At 39.1% G+C, this 24,499-nt stretch overlaps 1 long non-coding RNA gene across 1 annotated transcript in view; it reads right to left on the bottom strand.

Annotated features, from left to right (window-relative positions):
- The window catches only part of LOC137153578 (uncharacterized), a 337,442-nt gene extending 313,670 nt beyond the window's left edge, over positions 1-23,772 (bottom strand). Inside the window, exons 1-2 of the long non-coding RNA XR_010919844.1 lie at positions 23,760-23,772; positions 23,106-23,198 (exon numbers count right to left, since the gene is read on the bottom strand). This is a non-coding gene — a long non-coding RNA (uncharacterized lncRNA). The remainder of the gene's footprint in view (positions 1-23,105; positions 23,199-23,759) is intronic.
- Between the last annotated feature and the right edge of the window lie 727 nt (positions 23,773-24,499).

Below are 24,499 nucleotides of genomic sequence, written 5' to 3'. Positions count from 1 at the left end.
CTCCTTTCCTTAATACAGAAAGGAATAAAATGAGCTTGTTCAGACTGGAACAGAAATCAATGCACTGAGTTAGGGAAACTGAATGGACTGTTTCAATCTGGACTTTGACTTTAAGAAAAGATATGCTCATTAGGGACAAGTGTCAAAATAATGCATTAAAGACAGTCGTAATTTCATATATATTTCTCTATATCTCTAGCAATAGCTGTAATTGCAGATGTACAATATGTGTTGTTCAGGCAGTCCTGTTATGCACTGACAAGTTTCTCTACCACTAAGGGATAAACAAGTTCTTTTTTCAGGCCATGCCATCTCTCCAACCTCAGGCTTGAAATGGTCAGTGTTACTTATGTGGCCACTACACCATTTGGGGACAGAGGGTGAGAATGGCCAGTGGATCTACACAACAATCACAAATCGGCAGCGGTATATGAGAAGCTTCCAAATCTTGCTCTTCATCCCCTGCTCAGTGCAGTGATTCTGCTGGAAGAGGACCCTCCATATTTACAAAAAGGACAGGATTTGCACAAAATACATTTTTTTCTATTGCAATATTTTATTCTTCAGGGGGGAAAAAAATTAAGTACAATCATCATCAGAACAACCACAAACCTTACCCCGAAATTTTTTTTTTCTTTGCTCATTTAATCTCTCCAATTTGGTGGTCCATGCACAGGTAATTGAGTACTTGGTCACTTGACAAAGCAAATACCATACGTGTCTGAAAGGAAGTGGTGGGCAGACAAGCCACTAACAGCATATCTAGAGAATCGGTCCCAATCTATGAAGTTTACTGTTTTCATTACCATCACCTCTAAGATGAAAATTAAGCATGGTCATCCACCAGCTCTTTTGTGTTCATCCAGTTCAGAAACATGTTCTTATGCAACAAGCACCACTCCCAAGAGTTCTATGAATCTGAGATTCTTGGGGTTTTGTTTCTTTCTCTTTCAGGAAGGGGTGATAAATTTAATAAATCCAATCAATCTTCATTGCTTTTTCCCCTCCATTACCACAGTTTTGTGTCATGCTGGTCAGGCATACATATGTAAAACAAGTGGTATGTTGTATATGGAAATTTTCAGTACTGTAATTCAGTTTCGGCTAATGAGCCAATTCTCCAAAGTCACATCAATTTGACTGATGATCACCAGCACAGAGCAGTCAGGGTAGTTCATCAAAGCCATTTTAGTAGCAACATCTACAGTGTAGCCTATTTAGACTCTTTTGTTACCTTGAAGTAAATTGCAGCAGATCAATGTAGCTTTTTGTTACACTGTAAACTTTGTCTAAGCAAATATCTTCCTGTATATTGTGACATGACAAAAATTTGAATGGATTCCAATTAGCATTTATAATTAGTCATGCCACTGTACAGCTGCTGTATTTTAGGATGTATTGTACAGTAAGGCCTTGTCTTGCATTTTATTCTTTTCATTTTTTTTTAATGAACTAACAATTAGATTATTTTGTTTTAAATTAACAGCAAAGGTTGTTACTTAAAATGAAAATATGAGATTGAAAATCATTCGTGTAAGAACAATATAGGATGTATGCTTTGGCCACAATTCGGCTGAATACTTTAGCATGTGCCTAACTCTAAATCACTGGATTATTCACATACTTATTTGCCCCAATGAAGTCAATGAGACAACTCCCTTGAGTAATATTAAGCATATTCTGAACACTTGCTGAATAACATAACATTTAAAAACAAGATGCTATTGCAGGGGAGAAAAGGAAACAGCTCTGCTTTTATTTATCCACCAAGTCTTACTGTCTGCATTTCCCTTCAAGAGCCAAAAAATCAGAAGCAGGTAAACCAGAGCACTTTGCTGAAACGCCTGAAGGTGCTTGAAATATTAAATTCTTCCAAGGGAAACACAAGATCTTGAACTGAGGTATTGGCAGATAAAAATCTGAAAGTCACTTCTTCCTCTTAGAACTGTAACTCTAGGTGTTATTTACAGACTACTTTGAGTTTTAAAAACTGGCCAGGGCTGCTTCCCCAGATGGAGACATCACACATGCTTTCTGACAGCAGACTTCTAATCCCAGAGAGCCCCCACCAGACTACAGCAGTCATGTATCCTGATTAAAACCTGGAGGATTGCTGCCAAGAAGAGCATTCCACCAGAGTAACTGCATGGGATGTACAGCCTGCCATCAGAATCTTAGCTGGCTCCTTTAAATGCTTGTGCACCATTAAAAGAGGAGCAACACTCTCTAGGATATCAAAGCTATGAAATTTAAAGCAAGTTGCCAATACAATATTTAAATTGCACAATCTGGAATTATTTGGGTAGAGACTAGAATATTCTGTCCCATGCAGTTTAGGAGGTCTGCAGGAAGGAATCCCTTTCCTGTGAACATTAGAGCCTGTGTATCCTCTCTGCTTGTGGGGCTTCTTAAGGTGCTTCAGAAAAGATTTCCTCTTGTAAGCCTTACAAAATATTCAACATAGCTAGTGATTTCACATCTTCTGTGCATTTTTCACTGCTGAACAATCCACACGAGAGCACAATCTTTCTTTCAGATTAGAGATTAAAGACATGCAAAATTTACTGTACATCCACAGTATCCAGTAACTCAGATAATACCAAACAGAAGCTCAATAGAACATGAAAAAGTTCTTCTCAATGAAGGCTATTTCCATAACTAATTCCAACTTTCCAGTGTCTATTGTACAGCTGGTGGGCGTGAGGTGTTTGTTGTTTTTTTTAAAATAATCTTTAAATATACATAAAGTGATGGGGAATATGTTTTCTTTCAACTCTTTGGACTGAAAAGCAGCAAAATAATTTCCCCCCTCGAATTTTCCAGAAAATATGCATCTTCAGACAGAGACCACTGGCCAGATCCTCATCCGATATAAATTAGCATAGTTTCATTGACGTCCATGTGGCAATGCTGATTTATACCACCTGAGGATCTGGCCCCAATGCAGCCTCGCAGGTGCAAAGAAATACCCAAACAATGTTGAGAATTAACTCCATTATGTGGCATTAAGAATGGCAGTTGCTGAAACTCCTGCTCCAAATGAAGAGTCAAGGAATTTCCCCCCCATGATATCATTATATTTTGGTGTAGGTGAACATACAAAATGCTCACAATAACTTAGTGAAAAATATCAGGTTCCCATACATTCCTTGCAATAGCCATGCTTTTGGTAGATGGCACTGTAACACAGATTGTGTTAATATCATTCACACCAACACCACCACATTTAAGGTAAAGTATGTAAGTAGCTCTGTTGATACCTGCATACATGTGTTTGAAAGAGAATGATTAACAATGCTGATAAAGTAGGAAGAAAGATTTATAGCTAATAGATGAATTCAAGGATAAGCCATTTTCACTTAAATATCCTTATACATTCCATAAATGGGACCTTTACTATACACGTGAAAAATAATAATCTAAGCTTCCAGTATCTTACTGATATTCTTCAGGTCATCTTTAAGTCTAATCGCAATATTGAGGCTAGCCAAGCAAGTTAAGTAATAATTTAGCTTGCCCCTTTGACCAACAGAAAATGTACTTTTGTGATCATGTGTGTCTGGATAATGTATTTTATAGAGGACCACTTCTCATAGGCCAAGTAGATCAATAGATCTGTACAGTTTATCTGTGCAAGTTTTAAATCGACTTCCCAGGGAATACATGACAAGCAAAATTACTGGCTAAAGTCATAAAGCCCTTACTCATCCATCGTTTCAAGAATCTTTGTTCATACTACACAAAGCACAACTGGGAACACACTTTCAGCTTTATAGCTCTTGGTTCTCTCTCTTGGACCTAACCAATAAATTTCACACAATGCTCTAATCGTTTGACCAGATGATTTTTCTTCTCTGTTTCTCTCTCCCATGGCATTTCACTTTTCTATCAAGTGCAGACAATTAAAAGCTCATTAGGCTTTACCAGTGCTTGTTAATACAAATTCCTTTCAACTTTCTTTCTTTTTTTTAAATCCTCCTTTCACAGTTCAGTTATTTGGGAATCTGAGCACATATGACATAAGAGTAGGGAGGTGCTATTGAAAAGTAAAGATCACCATGTAACAACATTAGTACTGTGATGGCCCCATTGTGCCAGGCACCATATACATTTTGAGAGAGATTATTTGCTCCTTGGGGTAGGGACTAATAGACAAGACAGAGAAAGGGTAGTACAGAGAGATGAAGTGACTTGCCCAGGCTCACCCAGCAGGCCAGTGACAGATCTAGAAATAGACCCTAGGTCTCTCAAGTCTCAGTGCTCTAGGCACTGGCAGTCTATAAATGACTTGCTGTCATATGCACACCTGTAACGGGAAATACTGTATGCTTAACCTTTACTTACAAGTGTATGAAAGTTGGTGGTAGTAAAAATACTATTGTGGTACTCAGTTTATTTTATATTGCCCACTGCCGTTAATTGGTAAAGTTTCCTTGTACATCCACTCAGTATATTTTAGCACAAATATTTTAGATTTCTCTCTGAAATCTAACTGAGCTGGAAAGTTTTTTTCCAAACTATATTAGAAATGTTTATGGATCTTATTGTGATAAGATACTTGGTGACTGCAATTTAGTGCTGGAAACTGGGGTGGGGAGAAAGTAAAAATCTAATCATCATGGGCCTGCCTAGATATCCTCATATTTTGAGGCATCTCATTTATGAGAACTTAATGTATTAGTATTAAGATATCTTTACTTTATTAAATGTAGTGCCCTATCAACACCTTCAGTGGATACACTGAACAGCTGCAGCACAGACAGCAGCACTACAACTTTTCCTGGGCTCTTAAATCTTTCTACTGAGATTACCAGCAAAACTACTTATTAGTAATACATGGGCAAAATCCACCAAGCCATGTACTGAGACCAGTTTAATATTGGACATCAAAGAGCCATAAGTAATTAAGCACTTTCACTGCTCTAGATTCAATCCAGTGTGGCTTAAAGGTGACCCATAGAGCTAGTCAAAAGTTTTCAGTAGAAAATTGAGTTTTCAAATAAGAATTTTCCAGTAAAGTGTCTGCGTTTTAGGAAAAAATGGTGAATGTGTCAGAAAACTGAAAACCTAAGAATTGAAAAAAAATCAAAACTGAATAGTTTCTAGGCTGCCTCCCCCGCTCCCACCATAAGATGAAAGCCTTTTGGGCAAAATCCCCCCAAATATTTGGTTTGGAGAAGTGTTTGGGGGTTTTTAACTAAAAAGTCCGTTTTCTAGTTACAATCATAATGAAAACATATACATTTTTGTTAAAATGTCCTTCAGAAAAGACATTTTCCAACTAGTTCTAGTGACCCATTGCTAATGGCCTCACTACACCTTTAAGGGGGAGGGGGAATCTGTCTGGCTGGTGGAATGAAGGGAACAGTGGTTTATGGTGGGGGAGGGGGGCAGAAGAGGTCAAACTGCAACAAAACAAGACAAGAGTCCAGCATGGTGACACTGACTCATCCCCTGGGAACCAGATGGATGGAAGGATTTAAAAGGGGCACCCCATGTGATGAAGCCCCCCTCCCCTTTTCACAGAGCAGGCTGAAGTAGCACGCACCCTGCCTCTCCTTTAGGTGATGAAATACCAGGTTTGGTCAAGACCTACTGTAGATATTAAGCTAGTCCACCCCCTTTTTTGGTGGGTGGGGGCAGGGGAAGGGACAGGGAAGAATTTTTCCCTTACTCCCAGATTGGCCTCGGTGAGTTGAGTTTTTTTTGCCTTCCCCACAGTGGATTCAGGGAGGGCTTTTTCGATGTGACATGAAGGGAGTTAGGCTATATGTTGCAACTCATTATATAAGTGTGAGGTGGATGTCCAGTGCAGGTACTGCATGGACTATAACGGCCATAGTGTGTCAGACCAATGGTCCATCTAGCACAATATTCTGTCTTCTGACAGTGGCCAGTGCTAGGTGCTTCAGAGGGAATGAGTAGAATAGGTAACCGTCAAGTGATTGGCCATTTCCAGCCTCTGGCAAACAGCAATCCCTGTCTATCCTGGCTAATAGCTACTGATAGGTCTATCCTCCATGAGCTTATCAAATTCTTTTTTTGAACCCCATTATAGTCTTGGCCTTCACACTATCCTCTGGCAAGGAGTTCCTTAGGTTGACTAGTGCATTGTATGAAGAAATACTTCCTTTTGTTTGTTTTAAACCTGCTGACTATTAATTTCATTTAGTGACCCTAGTTTATGTGTTATGAAAAGGAGTAAACAACACTTCCTTATTTACTTTCTGCACACCAGTCATGATTTTATAGACCTCTATTCTGTCCTCCCCACCTTAGTTATCTCTCTTCCATGCTGAGAAGTCCCAGTTTTATTAATCTCTTATATGGAAGCTTTTCCATACCCCTAATCATTTTAAATTGTCCTTTTCTGTACCTTTTCCAATTCCGATATATCGTTTTTGAGATGGGGCGACCAGATCTGCACACAGTATTCAAGATGTGGGCGTACCATGGCTTTATAAAGAGACAATATGGTATTTTCTATCGTATTATCTATCCCTTTCCTAATGATTCCCAACATTTGTTTTTTGACTATCGCTGCACAACAATCTATCCACAGTGACTCCAAGATCTCTTTCTTGATTGGGAAAGCATACAGCAACTAGATAAATGGCTTGGTAAAGGACTTAAAAAGGAGGTTTTGGTTAAAGGAATGGAACAGGCGGGAGGAGTTTGTGGCTTCTATGAATGGTATAGCAGGAAGCCAACCAGCCTTTCTAATAGCCCACCTTCATCCTCCCACAGGGGAGGAAGGTAAGGTCTGAGCAATAAGTTGGCTGGGGGACCTGGATGGAGAAGGGTTGTGGGGGGTCTGGAGGAAGCCCTCCAGATGGTTATTGAATGAACATGGGGTTACCAGCACTGTACACTTTTATCTGCTGGAGAGTCCTAGACATCTAACAAAACTGCGGCCCAATTAAAACCTTATCAAATGTCTCCTGTCCTTTCATTATAGCTGGACAATCCTCTTTTGCTATCCAGTTTCTCACCCTCAGTAATATGTTCGTTTCAAAGACACCCTCCATCACAAACTACAATTTGTTACTTTTTATTTGATAGCAGTACATAGAGAGTGGGGGCTCATTTCATTAGACACTGTACACACACACAATGAGACAATTCCTGCCCCACAGAAGTTACATGAATGCTGAAGGGGAAGACAGGCATTTACATATAGATCAAGGTTTGCAGAATCTGATCCAAACACCCCAATTCCACAAAGCCTAGGGTTGCAGTATGGGATGTTTATCCTACATGTTTTGCAGTGGTAACCTTGTACTGGAATTATTTAAATTCTAATTTAGCTATTCATGCATGCACAGCTATTTGTTGATAAGGCTATGCTGAATTTGAGTCATACAGTTAAATCCTTTAATATGGCATTCACAATCTGTCACCCATATAGTCAGCTTGTTCTTTGTTTATGAATGTTGTAGCAATTCAGAGTATATTATAAATTGTGCCCTAGGTTAGATAATCTGTTCACTACACAATATGATTTTCTGAAAATTGCAAGTTAGCTGCAAATCTATTTAACTATCTTATGTATGATTCCTGGCATAAATACATTTGGATAGTAAAAGAAAAAGGATGGATGTTAATATTTATCTAATTTAAAATTTTCAGAGGAAATAATTATTTAAAACATGTCTCAATTCATTACACAACATGAAATGCCAGTTGACAAAACATAAAAACCCCGAGTAAATATAACACATTTATGAATATACCAAACATTCTGGCACATACAGAGCTCATTGATTAAAAAGCAACATTTACAACATAGTTACTATAGGGTAAGCTGAAATACCATACTTATTTCCTACTCTAAAAATACTCAGGTCTCTCATACCAATGTATTATTAATGGTGGGTATATATTGGTTCTTTAATGATAAACACCATATGTTCTATCATCCACAGGCCAGATTAAGGGCTAGCTCTGAGGCATGTATATATATATATTTTATGACCACAAGGTCTAGATATGGTTTAACTTAGTAATATGTCTAGGAGTGCAGATCTGGGGGATGTAAACATGAAAGAGTACTATTTGCCCAGCAATAATTTTAAAATATGTCGCAGGTGGCTACACACCAACCCTTTAAATTTGAAGTGCTCCTGCTCTAGTTGAAAGCAGATGCTACCTTATCTTTGAAGCTGATCTTCAAAGATAAAAGGACATTTAAAGATGAGAAGAAACAAAGACATTTAAAGAGAAGAGAGAAATATAGGAGGAAAAACAGACTTTTTCCTGACCAAGCAACAGAAGGAAAAAGGGCCTGATCCTGCGAATGCTGATAGATGTGCTTAAAGTTAAGCACATAAATAGGTCCACTGAAATTAAAAAGACTATCCAGGTATTAAAAGTTATGCATAAGCATTTGCAAGATCATGGTCTAAGTTTGTATTTCAAAAAGTAAAGTGTATTTTAGTGGACCTTCTCCCTTTACCAAATGCTATTTTTATTTAATTTAGAATCTTCTCTCTTCTTCCTTACTCTCTGTTGCACAGAGTCTGTTAAGGTGGTGAATAAACATTCTTTATAGCAATGGCAGGGTTTTTTTTGGTCACATGCAGGCAGAACTGAAACTTCCTTGAGGTGGGTAGAGTCTGATTGCAGTATCCTTGCCAAAGTGATGCATCTCCAGCCTTGTGTCTAGTAGAGTGCGTCTGTGATTTACCTCACCTCAAAGATGGGTGAAAAGGGACTTGTAGTGAGCTGAAAAATATGCTCTGGAGATTTCACACATTGCACAGAAACACGTTGTGCTATTTTGACCATAGTGCCCAGAGACAAAAAAGTGCATGTGTTAGTACTACTGGTACGTATTGATTGGTCTCTTTTAGATCAAGTGGTAGAGTTATAATTTTGAGATACAGAAGTCCCTTGCTCATGTCTCAACAGGCCTAATTTAATCACACTAAAAAAAAATCCATCATTAGATTAGAAGGTTTGATTTACTACTCTCAATGGATTATAATGCCACAAAGGAACACCCCAAAATAATCTGCAGGATTTGATCAGCGGAAGTTGAGGGTACTCAGAAGCTCCCAGGAAGTGCTGAGCAACTCACAGCAGCAGACATTAGCTAGGAAATTAAGAACTGCCATACAATAGACCTATGATCCATCTGACAGCATTCTATTTCTAGCAGCTCTCAGCAATAGATGCTTTAGAGGAAGGCGAGACATCACTTTCCTCAACTCTTGTAGTGCATCTAAAGCTTGATACAAAGTTCACTGAAGTTTAAACTACAAGTTTGGCACAGGAACAAATGGATATATACACTGGCCATGAACAAATCTAACCACCAGAGTAGTGAGGTTCTGAAAAAGCCTCACAATAGTAGTTGTGGTGGCAAACAACTTGGTTAGCTTTAAGAGAGCTGAACAATTTTATGAATGCTATGAGGACAGTTGCTTGTGATGGTGGGGGGCAGATCTCTGGGGCTGACTTCCAGTTTCTCCCTTATGTTTCCTAAAGCTTATGTCTCAGGATTTCAACCAGCCACCGACAGGGGTCAAGAAGAAATTCCTTCCTCACTCCCTCCCTTCCTCTGAAGCACCAGGAATTTCCATGGATGGAGATGGGACATTGGGGGCCAGGGTTCTGAGAAGGTACAGAGCACTCTCTCTCTCTCCAGTGCTTGTCTGGCTGGTTCTGTCTCCTGTGCTCAGGATCTAACTGATGACCATATGTGGGGTGGGAAAGAATTTTCCCTTAAATCACCTTGGCAATGACCTTGGGGTTTTCCATCTTCCTCTGCAAGAGTCACTTGCCAGGATTATCCAGGTAGATCTCACTTAATCATTTGCTGTTACTGTGGGGGCCTTGAGCACTGCTGTACCTTGATCCCACCTATTCTCTCCCAATGGCATATAGCGGTCTACTCTCCTGTGGGATGTAATATTTTGATCTAATTTTGATTGCTGGATTTATCATGTGGGTGCTTGGTGGTGTTGGTAGCCTGTGATATATAGGAACTTAGATCAGATGACCTGGTGGTCCCTTCTGTTCTTAAATTCTATGACCTACACTGGCCTTTGGGTTTAGCCCCCATGACATTTACACAACTATCCCATGGAAGGAAACTGGTCTTTGCCCAGCCACTAGATCAGCTTATTTCCTGAAGCATGTGATTTGATGGTCCTTATGTTATCCTACCTCGTGTGGCTGCAGATACTATATTTATAATTATCAATGACTAATACTTGAAAATATTATGAAGATCTTTGTCTCAGTATTATTCTTTTCTAGAAATATAGTATCTTAGATCCACGTCAGGCAGAGTTGAACCTCACTATTACTCCTGACAACATTATGACTAGACAGAGGAATGAATCGGTCTCATTGGGACTCTAAATAAGATTAACCATCTTCAGAAAAACCTAAAGTTTTATCTCTTTTATTTAGTAATAATTCAGTTCAACTCTAATGGCTCCTCAGCAGGTCCAACTGGATTTTGACTTCTCTCCATGGGTTGTGAACAGTAGGAAAATACAGTGATAACAGCTTGTTTAAAACCAAGTATTTATTTATCCATAGAAAAAGAGAGGAAAAGAGCTAAGACAACAAAAGGCCTGTACACATACCACTTTACCTAAACCTTAGCCTTCCCTTGTCTACTTAGCTAGGTCCTACTTGTCCTAGCCATCACTCAGCACTGTGCTGAACAAGACTGTTTTCACCCTTGCAACTGCTGCCTCTGTTTCAGGTTGACCCTCAGTTGGTGTCTCATCCTGAATTCACTCTCAGTGTTATCTATTTCAGAATTCTGTGTGTGTCCTGGGACACCTAGATCTGATCAATCTGCATCTCACCTGGTGGTCTGGATGAAGACTTCCAGCAGTGGATTAATAGTATTTTCCATTAAGAACAGGCAATTGAGTTAGATCAATCAGCTGGTTCCCATGGTGAGTTCCGGTAGAAATTAACCCTTAGCGTTGCACAGAGCATGCCATGATACTCAAACAGATAAAATATTCATAAAAATACAGATCTCCACATATGGCTGTTGTCAACACCTAAGAGCATAAAACATATGCTCTTGAATCCATGCCAGCTTAAATTTATTGGTGAAAATGAAAGCCTCTTCCTCCCTTATCTCCCTCCCCACACATTTGATGTAGCCTATTAGACGTTATTGTGTGTTTTGTCCTGGATACTTAATTTGGTTCCCTATAACCTAAAATAAATAACTGACAAACACATATAGTTGCTCTGTGTGTGTGAATGACATAAAAGAAAGAAACTTTCTTTAAAATGTAATAAAGCCCCAAAGATGCTAGTTTAGCTTTGTCCTACCCTACATCTCTCCTCTTCGTTTAACATACAATACAAAACAACTTAAGTCCAAACTGCTGTAGGCTATTATTTAAATGAAAGGTTTAGCCGTTTGTGGTAGCAAAAGGGTCTCATCACCAGAGGACAGTAAAGATTACTAAGAAGAGTTTTACTGCTGCCTGATTAAGTTGTTTGCATCGGCAATGTTGAAATAGTGCAGTTATTCTTCCTTTTTTAAAAAACAAAGTTCCTGTTATGTTTTACATACACAGCGCAGCCATGTACTTTCTCAATGATTTATTTTAGGTTAAGAAAACAAAAAGGAAGAAGTCAAATTTTTAGGAGAACACAAAATAAGTTGTCTTTCACTGTCAGGAGGAGGCCTAATTCTGCCTACTGTGGCAAACAGCAGACCAAAGAGCAACTCCTCAGCTGGTGTAAATCAACATACCTCAACTGAAGTCAACGGGGCAACAATCTGACTTATTTACAGCATCTGAGGATTGGGCACCTATCACCACAGCTCAATTTTCTAAAGCACACAACAGTGGCCTAACTCTGTTCTCATCAAAGTCAATAGTAAAAACACCCAGAGATTTCAATGAGAACAAAGTTAGGTCAATGGCAAGCATTTTTGAAAATCTCATCCTTAAAAATGCTAATGCACCACAGGAAAAAAAAAAAACCCACAAGATCTTAACAGTTACATATACTACCGTGATGGCACAAAGGGCTTCTAAATATACCCCTATACATGGATCAAATATTTAATTGGTGGTTAATGGTCTAGCTTCTTGGTCCATTGATATTTGGCTGTGGAATAAGGACTCCCAACATCAGAATCCCAAACTGGGTGGGTTCCAGCCAGTGGGTGGAATTTCTCTGGGCTTAGTGGTATTCGTTAGTGAAGGAGGTAGGTGAGGTTCTTTCCCTTGTTCACGAGCTTCTTTATGACAAATGCAAGATTAGTGAGATTTCTATTTTGGTGGAATTAAATGTAATTTCTGCTCAAGAGTGATTATTATTTATAATGTACAGAATAGCATCTCCCTTGCTATTGGTGAGGGGACTTCGCAAGATTAAGTATAGTTTAAGAGTTTTTGTTTTATTCTTCAGAAAGAAAAATTGGGAGAATTGAGTGAGCTGCCTGCTTCAAGTCAGAAGCTACTTGATGGAAAGTGTGACAAGAATTATCTTAGGTTTTTAACCAAATCCCTTCATAGTTGTATCTATACAATTTGTATATTTTGAAATACCTTGGGATTTCAAACATGGATTCAAATTCAAAGGGGGATATTAGCACCTTACTCTCATAAAGGGAAAACAGCTTTGGCCTGGCTATTCTCCATGGCTCATAACACTGTGGAAGAACCCAATCTCAGGGGTCCTTACTTACACATCCATTGCACAGTGGATGGTCCAAATAAGCCAGATGGCAGTTTAGCAAAGTCAAGAGTTTATTCTTTACGTAAAGAAGGTGGTCCCTATATGCTAGGGGCGACCTTAAACATACATTTCTAAAAGCTTTTATAGCCTTACACAAACAAGTCTATTTACGTCACAGTTTCCATGGCAATACATACTAAAAACTACTTATCTAGGAATATTTTGGCCTAGTACTTTTCAACTGTCCCTATCTAAGTTGCAAGGTCTTCCTCCGCATTTTGTCTCTGCCGGTGCCCAGGCCTCATAACTATCTTGTTACTGCTAAACATTCTGAGACTAAACATCTGCTAGAAAGGCACATTCCATCTCAGGCTTTTGCAGCCATTCCTACAGACCAGTTCTCATAAGAAACAGAGACTCCATCTTCTTTTCCCTCCATACCTCTCACCCCCCCTCTATTCCCAGCAGAGGTCATGGAGGCTACTGCTGAGAGGAATGACCATGACCTTCAAAGGGGAGGCAGGAGAACCCAGACATTGAGAGTAAGAGGGAACTAGGAAATATCTATTATCATTGTGAATATTGTGCATGCCTCTGTGTTTAAGATGGAATGCATCAAAAGGGGTTATTAAGGGAACCAAGCAGAAAAGGCAACAACAATGGCCTTGGATCAAAGACATGCAAACAAAATACCCAAGTTAACAGCTGTGATGAGGCAACTCCTCAACGCCAATCCTGGTGACATAGATGTTTTGCCAGAGCTGAGAAGCTGGAGATCACAAGGCACTAAAGATCCACCCTGCAGAAAGGGAGGGAGAAGTTGTCAGCTCTTGCAGGGTAACAGAGGCTGACAGACAATCAGGGGCTGCAGCAAGTAGGCTGTACCTTGGTTTCCAAAAGAAAAAGGAGCAACAAGACGAAGCCATATCCATACAGGGAATTGAGGGGAATGCCAACTGTAGTAACCCCCTAGCTTTTTCGTTTTAAATCCATTTCTCTGAGTGCTGCATACCTTTTAGCAAATACACTATACTTTGTTTTGAAGAAGCTGCTTCTGTATCACTGCACAGTACAGCTGCATGAATAATGATTTCCATATCACTGGCAGTTAAAAATATTTCAGCTCAAATTGGTTTTTTTAGCTTGAATATTTTTAAAAAATAAAATAAAAGTGAAGGACATTTTGAAATGGAAAGTAGTCAAATAAAAAAATCGACCTGTTTCTTTTCAAAAGTACCAACATTAAATGTTTGGATTTTTTCAGAATTTTTAGAGGGATTTTTTATTGAAATAATTCAGTAAAATGAACATAAATACGGAAAATTTTGGTTGACTTTAATCTGCATTTTTGGTTAAAAAATATTTTAAGCAAAAAATTTCACCCTGCTCAATTGCACAATATTCTTGCCCACAGGTTCTGGAATGGAAATTCTTCCAGGCGCCAAGCCAGTTGGGCCTGGTGGATATCATAATTAGCTACCAAGGGGCTGTAACCCAGGGCCCTAGTTAAAGACTACTGCATTCTGGGATGTAGTCCAGACCAGTGAGAGGTTGTGTCACCAACTACCCTGCAACTTTGGTTGCCTCACCATGTCTTGCTGCCATAGCTCCCAACCTGGACTGCTCACAAGCAAACAAACAGCATGCAGGTCACACCCTGAGTATCTGTGTATAGCTGCAGCCTGCCAACACCACTGCAGTGATCCTCTAGCTTCCATCCACCTTGGTTACCATTTGCAGGGTAAAATCCTTTAACTGGAGATACCCAAACAGTTCGGTTTACCCACAACATTGGATTAGTTTGGATTAGAAACTAGTTTATTTAACTACAAAGAAACAGAATTTAAGTGAGAACAAGTATAAGGCATTAAAAGTCAGAAATGGTTATGAGAATAAAAATAAAATGCTTTCTAATAGCTAAAACAAACCTGACTTAATTCAAGGTAAAATCCTTAGCACATGTTCTCAGCAATAGGGCTGACCAAATTCTCTGGCAAGAACACTCCCCCATCCCAATTGCTGGTTTCTTTCCTTTCTTAAGTAAAAAAGAGAAATCTTGGGGTGGTTGCGCCTCTCACTTTTAAGTCCAGTCATTTTTTTAAATGCATTTTCCCAAAGGTTACCCTTATCCTTTGTATTTCTTGGGCTGCAAAAATCATGTTACAGGCTGGCGGTGGCATCATGGACATGATTTTTACAGCATGACAAATAGCAGAGAAGGCTTATGAACAGTGTCATGATGGGTAGATGGGGGGAAGCATTTGTCATATTGGTTAACATCAGTGTGTCAAAATCATAATAATTCATGTGAGATATGCCATGCCAGGTACTGTTAGAAAGGTTATAATATGCTAAATCAGATGATAATACTTATGTTCATGTGTAATATGTGAAATGGACGTTATAGATATATTTGAGATATCTGTATTTCAAATTGTGCTGCCTGGGCAACACCCCAGATAGGATGGCGGTAGGACAATAGCCTGCTTAATGGCCCATTAAGACACTCATGGATGCAAGGGGCCCAGGAAGAAACTAAAGGCATACCTGAAGAGTTACCAGGATTGGCCCATATGACTCTGGACTCCATTTTAGTTCTTCTAACATTCCACAAGACAACATGGCCAAGGCCAGAGGGTATATAAGGCCAATCCACAGAAACCATTTAGTCTTTATTCCTGTTCAGCTACAGACACATACCTGCCTCTGGATCAATTCATTTTGCAACTGAACCAAAGGACTTAGACCCATCCAGGAACTGGATGTATACTAGAGGAACTATATAAGCTTGCAACTCCACAATTCTCGCAGAAACTGGATGTATATGGACTTTCAATCATTTGTATGTATCTGATTGCTCCAATCCTTTAACATTTCTCTTATGGTTTCTTTCTTTCTTTTTGCAATAAACCTTTAGTTTAGTTACTAAAGGATTGGCTGGCAGCATGGTATTTTAGGTAAGATCCAAACTTACATTGATCTGGTGCTGTGGCTGACCCTTTAGGGTCAGAGGGAACCTTTTTCGTACAGAGTATAGAGTTTAAAGAACTAATCTCTTTACTGGACCTAGTGGCTGATTTGGGAGCCAGGAACTGGAATGCAGCAAAGGGGGCTGTGTGCTTTTGTGAACTGGCTTCTTGATAACCAGTGTGGGGAAATCAGAAGCAGTTTGTGGCTGTTTGGGAAGCCTGACGTCAGTGTCACCCATCAGCGCTGGGAGAATCTGCTCTCCATTTACAGCCTGTCCTGATCTTGGCATTTTCAGGTGGCTACCCTGGGCACGGACAGGTCACAAACAGAACAAAGACCCATACATGGCATTTGCTGACCTGACCAAGTCCTTTGACATGCTGAATCACGGGGGCCTACAGAAACAATGTGAAAAAATGTTTGTCCAGAGAAGATGATTGCTGTCATCCATTCATTTCATGATGACCTGATGGCCAAAGTGGATGGACTGTGATGACTCAACAGAAGCTTTTCCCGTCACCAATGGTACCAAAGAAGGGTGCATAATGGCTCCACTCCTCTTTGCCATTGTCATTCAGACATGGTTTTATTTGCATTCCAGGATTTTGACAGAGCCGCACACATCCTGTTCAGATTGTATGGGGGACTATGTACTCTACAGAACATATATTATACTTTCAGTATACCATACACATACAAATGTAAGTAACTTATGTAGGAGATATTTTGGCTAATTTTCCATGAGCCAAAACCCTGGGTCACCTGGTCTCTGGGCAGAGATGCAGGCTAGAGCCTCCATCCTCAGCTTGTTTCTGTGCTGCCAGAGTTGTACTGAGATCCAGATGTGATATACTCTACAGAGAGTAGTCAAAAAAAGTAGTCAAAAAAAGTCTATGAGCCTGACGCCCACTTCAATAAGACAGTGAAGATCACTGAAGTGTGTGTGTGATTGTGGGGTGAGTGAGGAGAGGTTGTCTGCATTGATGATATTGCATGGGGAGTAAGTTTTTCCTGATGAAGTGACAGCAGAGCACATGCTGAGGAACAGAGTCCACTAGAAATAAGCCTGTTGAGGACAACCCATGCAAGGATCTTCTCTGCTATAGACAGCAGTGAGATTCCACAATAGCTAAATATGCTTCCCTTCCTTTTGTCTAGATGGACTATAAAAGCATCCTTATATGCTTATGGCATGGCACCCTATTCCTATATAGTTTTACACACATTTATGTGCACAATATACATGCACACATTTTCTATCAAGATTACATATTTTATATATATAAAGCATGAATCATCCACTCTTAAAATGAAGAATATGCAGTAATTATTGAGTTTATGGACTTCAAAAATGCAGAGATTGTTTGTTAAAGCCTCTCAGATATGCCCTCTCTAACAATTGATCCACATTTCCACACAAACACTACATTCAAAGAACCTTAGAGATGTGCCGTAGTGTTGATATCAAAGAAATTTACAAATAGAAAACACAACATAAGAAACGTGAAAGCTTCCTTGAACTTGCTCATCAGCTTTGTGAAAGGCACATCATTGAGATCCTGGAAGGAATTACTGCAGCTCTCTGTTTGAAGCTGATAGCTATTGACCAAATATATTTGGAGATCTTCCAACTTGTTAAAAGGTGATAATGATTCATGTATGCAATTTTGGAAGACAGAAATGAGCTTCAATAGTTTATTTGATTTTTCTGTCAGAAAGTCAAACTGCACTTGAAGCTGTTCAGTTCTATTGTCTTTCTGAAGATGCCAAGAGGCTTAGGTGAGAGATGATGAAACTATGCCCCTAAACAACTCATCTTCAAAAAAATGTCTAGTTATATTTGCCATGCCACTTATATTATAAGTTCTGGCAAACCTTACTTTAATCCAAGAAATTCTGGTACCAGAAACAGCACATAGTGTGTGGCTAGAACTGTCCTAACCCACTTCTTGTTTTAAACAATTTAGTCAAGGTTTACTGGAAAGGTCCCTACATTTCATTCTAAAAAGTTTGTTTATCTCCTCAAAAGGTTTGCTGGAAGATATACAGGACACAAAGTTTGTAATGTGTGGCAAAGGATGCTATGTATTTGCACTTAGAAAACAAGACAGACAAGGTACCACAGAAAGCTTTTGCAGGGCAGCAATTATTGCCAGTTTGGAAAACATCTATTGTAAAAGGCAATTCCTCAGCCTGACAACTGTCACAATACATAGGGACAGAGTGATGATTGTGGTCTGATGCAGAAATAGTCCAACAGCCAAGCAGCCCTAACAAAAAGCTTGTTTCCCCTCAAAATGTAGGTGATGTTTAACAGGTTCTTTTATAAGCACTGATTTCATCAGTGTACCAGATGCTCCACAGACAAAAACTTTATCAAACTTCCCCCTGTACTTTGTAGACATCAGAAATAGATGGGACTGGACTCCTAGAAATGTAGGATTGGAATGTACCTCAATAAGTTATCCAGTCAAGTCACCTGCACTGAGGCAGGATTAAGTATTATGTAGACCATCCCTGACAGGTGTTTGTCTAACCTGTTCTTAAAAACCTCCACTGACAGAGATTCCACAACCTCCACAGGCAATTTGTTCCAGTGCTTAAACCACCCTTACAGTTAGGAAGTTTTTTCCTAGAGTCTAACCTAAATCTCCCTTGCTGCCATTTTAGCCTGTTGCTTCTTGTTCTGTCCTCAGTGGGTAAGGAGAACTATGTATAAAAAGGATGGTGATAATACTTTATGTCCCCCCCTCAATCTTCTCTTCTCCAGAGTAAACAAACCCAAGTTTTTCAATCTTTCCCAAAGATCATATTTTGTAGACCTTTAATCTTTTTTGTTGCTCTCCTCTGGACTGTTTCCAATAGCTCCTCTCCATTGGCTACTAGTACTAACAGTTCTCAGAAAGGAATGGTCTCATATTATTCTATGGAAGTGGTAATACAGATTATTAGCACATGTGCAGTGGAAAAAAATGAAATACATGGACTTGGAATGCATGATTTGTGAGATCCTATGGGAAATCTCTATTATATTTAAGGATAGATTAATTGGTTTGGTAAACCACCACCATCCTGAATCTCAGCCCAAAAAGATAACCAGAACATATCTCTCATTCTCTAGGTGTAGCCTTTGAGATTTGATGGCATTCTTGGACAGACAGACAGTGTTGCAAGTAACATCAGTAAAGCTGGAAACAGGGATATGATAGGCTGTTGAAAGTTGAGGGAAGAAAGTGGAAGTTTTAATGGGTCAGTCAAGCAGTACAAGCAAGAGAAAAGAATGTAAGATAATGTTAGGATCAGATGCCAAACAAAACATGGTTATGCTGTTGAAATATCTTTGCCTGATACTCTACTTAGCTAAAATATTCTACTTGTTGATGAGGAGGAAAAAGAGGTGCTGCTTCCATGTCCCTGGCCATCATTGTGGTATTTGGAACACCTCACACTGACTACTTATATTATGAATCATGTTTCAAGTTAGCTGCTTCTTCTTGCTTTATGCCCAACATGTTGAGAGTATAGAGTGGAACACTGATCAGAAGGAGATGCTCTTGGAGCAGACCCAGCAGTGTTGGAAAAACTTAGGGGATTCCTACCACGAGGATAAAGGAGAAAAGAAGGGGCGTACTGAGGTATTATACATTTAGGTAGAGTAAGAAGGAGAAGAGGGACCATATAATAACAGAAGAAGAATAATGGGAGAGACACCAGAGAGGTATGTAGGGGGACTGGAAGAGGTATATCACAGAGCGAAGAGGAAGGGAGGCTAAGATTCAGAAAAGCAAAAGTAAGATCTTTCTATGATCTTTATTCCCCAGAGAATGTATTCCTGGTTGCAGAACAGGAAAAAAGATGAGAACATGCTTCTTGTGGGTTTGAAATACCAAAAAATCACCTGCATTCAGGCTTCACGCTCTAAAGGGGCAGAGTGAAGAACTTGACAAAATATCATCCTCCCTAGCAAAGTGACCAGGAACATCAACATCCAAATGAAGGAAATGATTGTAGAATGATGGCCTCCTTTAGCAATAGCTTCCAAGGGCTAGGCTCTGATCCCCTCACTCATGTGATGTAGTACTTTATTTTGTAAGGAGTCCCACTTAAACGCAGGGGATTCCTTGTGGAGTAAAACATCACAGAACATGAGTAAATGGGGCAGAACCTGGCTCAATATAAAAAGAATTTCCGCCCATAAATTATAAATAGAATATAAATTCTAATCTTCAGAATGGGGCAACATATGCATTAATATCTGATCAACTGAAACCAGATTTGAGTGTGACACAAATGGAGAAGCAGGGACTCTAACCTCAAATGTATAAAGATGATGACAGCATCATAAGGTTTGGATAAATAGTGGATTGCCACAACAGAACAGACAGTGAGTTAATCCTCTTTACAGATCACAGCAGTACAGTACAAGGAAAATAAAATTACTCAAAGAAGGATTTTCTAAATGAACAGTTGACAATAAGTATAAATAGGCAAAATTAAGCAAGTGTGGGATTTGCTGCATTTCTCTTCAGTTTCTGTTTTATATTATTGTAGTTAGATGTTTGTATAAATGTTCTGTTGCTTAAACATGTTATATAGCAAGAAAAGAAGAATAGTAGTGATTATATTGCTGCTGGAACACTCAGTTATGCTATTATATATAAGTGCACCCAGGGAAATGGATTCAAAGAGTAGGACTGGCTTTGGGAAGGAAAATGACGCAGCCACAGGAAGTTTGATGCTTGAAGAAAGCTTTTAATAAACAGGCAGTGACCAGACAAGCTGACCTTTCATGAAGCCTGGCAGACTGAAACATTATTAATGTAATCAAATAGCAATAGTCAGAGAAAGTGAGATGTCCTGGGATTCTTTAAATCATTGTAAAATACCATGGTAATGGGTGAACTATCTATCTAATAAATGGTGTGCTGACTTGTCTTCCTAGGGAAATGTTGAAAACCCATCTGATGAATCAGTGAAGCCTAAATTGGCTGAAGCACTTACACATATACTGTAAAAAAAAATCCTTCACTAACTGTGGAATGGATAAAATGGCCAAACAGTATTAGGTAATCTATAATTTCTGGAGTACTATGATTCTACTTATATAATATTCTTTTTTCAGAAGAGACCTGAAGACATTTAATATGTATCTATCTCCTAGCATGCTGGATTTAGGGACATATTCAGAGCTGGTGGTGTCTGTAGCAGCAGAAGCTACAGTGTCAGTAGGAGGTTAAAAAAAAAAAAGATGATGTAGTAGCTGGAATATAATGTGATGATAGCAGCTGCAAAAGAACTACAGCTAATCAAAGTTTTTCAAAGCAAAAGTTTTAATAGAAAATGGGACTTATTTTCTAAAATGAGAGGTTTAGCAAAAACTCTTGTCTTTTTCAAGTTTTTTTGTTTTTGTTTTTGCATCATCAAAATTGTATTGGTAAATGAAGGTTTCCATTAGCATTTTGGGAATGTCTCTCACAGCATATTTAATTAAAAACATTGATATAAAAAGTGTGAAAATGTTGGAGGGACCTAAAAATTAGATCAATTTTTACCCTGGAAAGCGGAAACAATAGCAAAATTTCATGCTGATGTTTTAAAAATGTTTGTGCTCTGTTCTGAGAAAGACTTCTTACTCCAAGGTCGGTATTTAAAAACCAGCAGAGGTGCCGCATATGGTGCTCCTTCAAAGAATCCTCACGACTCAGTCACTTTAGTGTGTTCAAATCAAACTCATGAGCAAGCATTGCTGGGTTGGAATATCACTGTGTATTATTGTAGAAATGGCGTTCTCTACATAGAACAGTAGCTGGAGGTTGGTAAGTCATCCACACACTAACACATACCCTTAGAAATGCCATAGGATCTGGGATGTACACTGAAAGCTACAACTAACAATTACTGAGCAGTAGTGAAAATTTATATGACCTAACTCTAGTCACCTGACACTTTTTGGAAACTGCTCTTTTTCCTGTGTCTGCACTTCTTCTGAATGTGTTAATGAGAGCAGCCATCCTGCTAAGGGAGCTGACAACTCTGCAGCAGAGGACAACATTACTGGCATGAAACAGTAGCTGTGAAATGTAAAGCCTGTTATTTCCAAAACAGTTGTGTGATTTGCATTTTAACTCATTCTTATCTAACTGAATGCAGAAGATATCCTCCAGCTAGCATATTTTAATACAGAGTGGCCTGCAAAGGTATAGGCTATCAGTAGAGTCATTTTTCTGGATGGAAGATACAGGAAGACTTGGAATTAGGAACTCAGAGTGATCTTGCTCCTACACTCACTGTTAGGAAGAAGATAGCCTATCATATTACACACGTTAAACACAATCCTATTGCTCAGTCTGGGCCAAGTACAGTACAGAAAGAGCAAAACATGGCCTTGCTATTCCAAGTGCATTTTATGTAATGTGTTTCTTCTATAATCACTCTCCTCTCAGCCCAGCTCAAAAACTAACAATTCCCATAAACAAAACCAAGGCCAATCTTGATCCTCAGATCTGTAGTTGCCAGGTGTGGGCCTCAGCAGAAAGCACCCCAGTCTCCCCCATATGAGTTGCTGAAATTGAGTTTCAGAACACGTGGCTATTTATAGACATTAGCCACTTTAGAATAGCCATTGCACATGAGCTCACATCTGCAACCCCAAAATGCCAAACCAATATGCAGTTCAAAGGATTCCTTCCACACCAGCATGCCACAGCATGGAATCTGTGCAAATTTAAATTTCTGCTGAAAGCATTTGCCTACTTACATCACTCAACTCATGTAACTTCAGGTTAATTAGATTTACACCTCCTTACATCAATGCATCATGATCTAGTGTAGGGCTTAGAAGTCTAGAGATCTTATCCCATTGTTGGAATAAGATCTCTAGACTTCAAAGCCCTACACTACCAAATCAGTTCCTGGTGTTATTCACTGAGACTTCAGCAGAGTTGAAACCCCATATACTCCAGCTAAGAATTTTGCCCCAGACTTCTAGACCATTAGACATTATTTATATTTTCCAGTTGCCTTTGTCAAGTTCTTTAGCTGTATTACAATTTAAAAAACACAGGGTCCAACAGTAAACACACACAAGCTAACCTTTAAATATTGAAGTATAGCCTTAAAGCTAAGCAGGTGTGTGAGCATTTGCAAAACTGAGGTCATAGACATGAAACAAACCTTATCAAAACAGACCTGGGAACAAAACAGACCACTTAAGAACATCCCTAATGCCAGACTTTATCCCATGAACCACCTCACCTCTCAGGAAATGCCAGCAGGAGAGGGAGCCTTTTAGTCTGTACTGAAGGTCACCAAATCCATGTTCTGAGAAAGAAATTCTCTAGCAACGGATCTTTACAGAGAACATCCTGCCACCACCCTACTTCTATTGAAACCCAGCAGCTGTTAGCTCATTTAATAGATTTAGCAGATAGCTTAACAATGGGAGCGGGTGCCCTACTTACTGTGTCAGTGCTTCTTCCCACCAAGAGGCACACAGATTTTGTTCTTCTGGGAATCTGCTAAGCTTCCACATAGCTACCATTGATAATTTTGCACTGCAAGATAAAGAGATTAAAGAATGCTCAGAATCCTTCCTTCTTAATTTTGTTTTTGCCTTAGTGTCCCTCTTTCTTTTTAGATAGAAAGGATTTACAAAGTCTGAAATCTATATTTTAAGCAAGTGATACTGGTTGTACTAGAGATAGCAGCCTGTTAGAAAACATGTGCTATTAAGCACTATTAAGACAATCTTGAACAGAAGCATTCAACATTTTGTGCCAGCTTCAGAACTACTGTAAATCACCATAGCACTACAGAAATCAATACAGCTATGTTGATTTACACCAGCTGAGAAGCTAGGCTATTATTTTCACTGTCCCAATGTGCTTAGTTTATACAACAGGGCTAACACATTGAAACAAAGGAAGGGAATCTGCTTTGGGTGGTTTGCTTTTTCTTTTCTCTTCCTTGGGAGAGTAAGTAAATACTTCTTCAGCTACAGTAAGCCACAAGTCTGTAAAACTTGTGAAATGATTCAACAAGAAGCAAAGCAATAACATAAAAAGAAAAGCTTTCTATCTTGCAATCTCTCCCCTCATCCCTAATCTGGAACCTACTTTTCCAGAAACCTTCTCTCAGCTGTGTGTTTAATCAGCCAGCCACTCTTATAGCCCTCCCACTGAGCACCTGTGAAAGAGACAGGGGGAGCTAAATTGAGTTAACTCTTTATTTACCAAGGACCAAGAAATGCCTTCTACCCATTCAGAAGGTTGTCTTCTCTAGAGAGGCAACAATATCAGGTGAAAGTCTTTCTCTTTTCCAGATCTTTTAGTTCTTTCAGTTTCTAAGTATATTTCCTCCTTAGCTATATTTCAAATGGGAATATCAATTTACCTAGTTTTTTGTGCTAAAAGATTATAAGGAATATCCTTTTCTTCCCTTTGGTTTCTCTACAATTTCTTTAAGGGAAGGTATCTGATTCTAACTTCACAATGTTTCACTTCAAAGGTCTTTTTAATTGCTGCTGCAAGCTGATCATATTCATTATATGATCTAACATATATAAATCAAGAAGGGGGGGGGGGGAGATTATCTATATATGTTTTACTCTAGATGAGTAAAGAGACTTTTTCCATTGAGGAGAGATGTTTTTGTGTGTTGGGGACTATTTCATGATAGAGATCAGCTTTGGGGCCTTGCTGAAAGTATCTAGATCATAGTGACAAGGAACCAATGGGAAGAAGAGTGAGAGAGAAGATTCAGTATCCTCCGAGCATTCATCTCCACTCCCAGATATTCAAAACCATGAATAGCCCCCCTCCCACCCCTCAAATTATGAGACTGGTGTAAAAGTAGA

Source organism: Emydura macquarii, unplaced genomic scaffold, assembly GCF_026122565.2.
Source record: "Emydura macquarii macquarii isolate MOO-44397 ecotype Brisbane River unplaced genomic scaffold, CSIRO-AGI_Emac_v2 contig_1253, whole genome shotgun sequence".
NCBI lineage: Eukaryota > Metazoa > Chordata > Testudines > Chelidae > Emydura > Emydura macquarii.
This window is presented reverse-complemented; position numbering and strand designations above follow the sequence as displayed.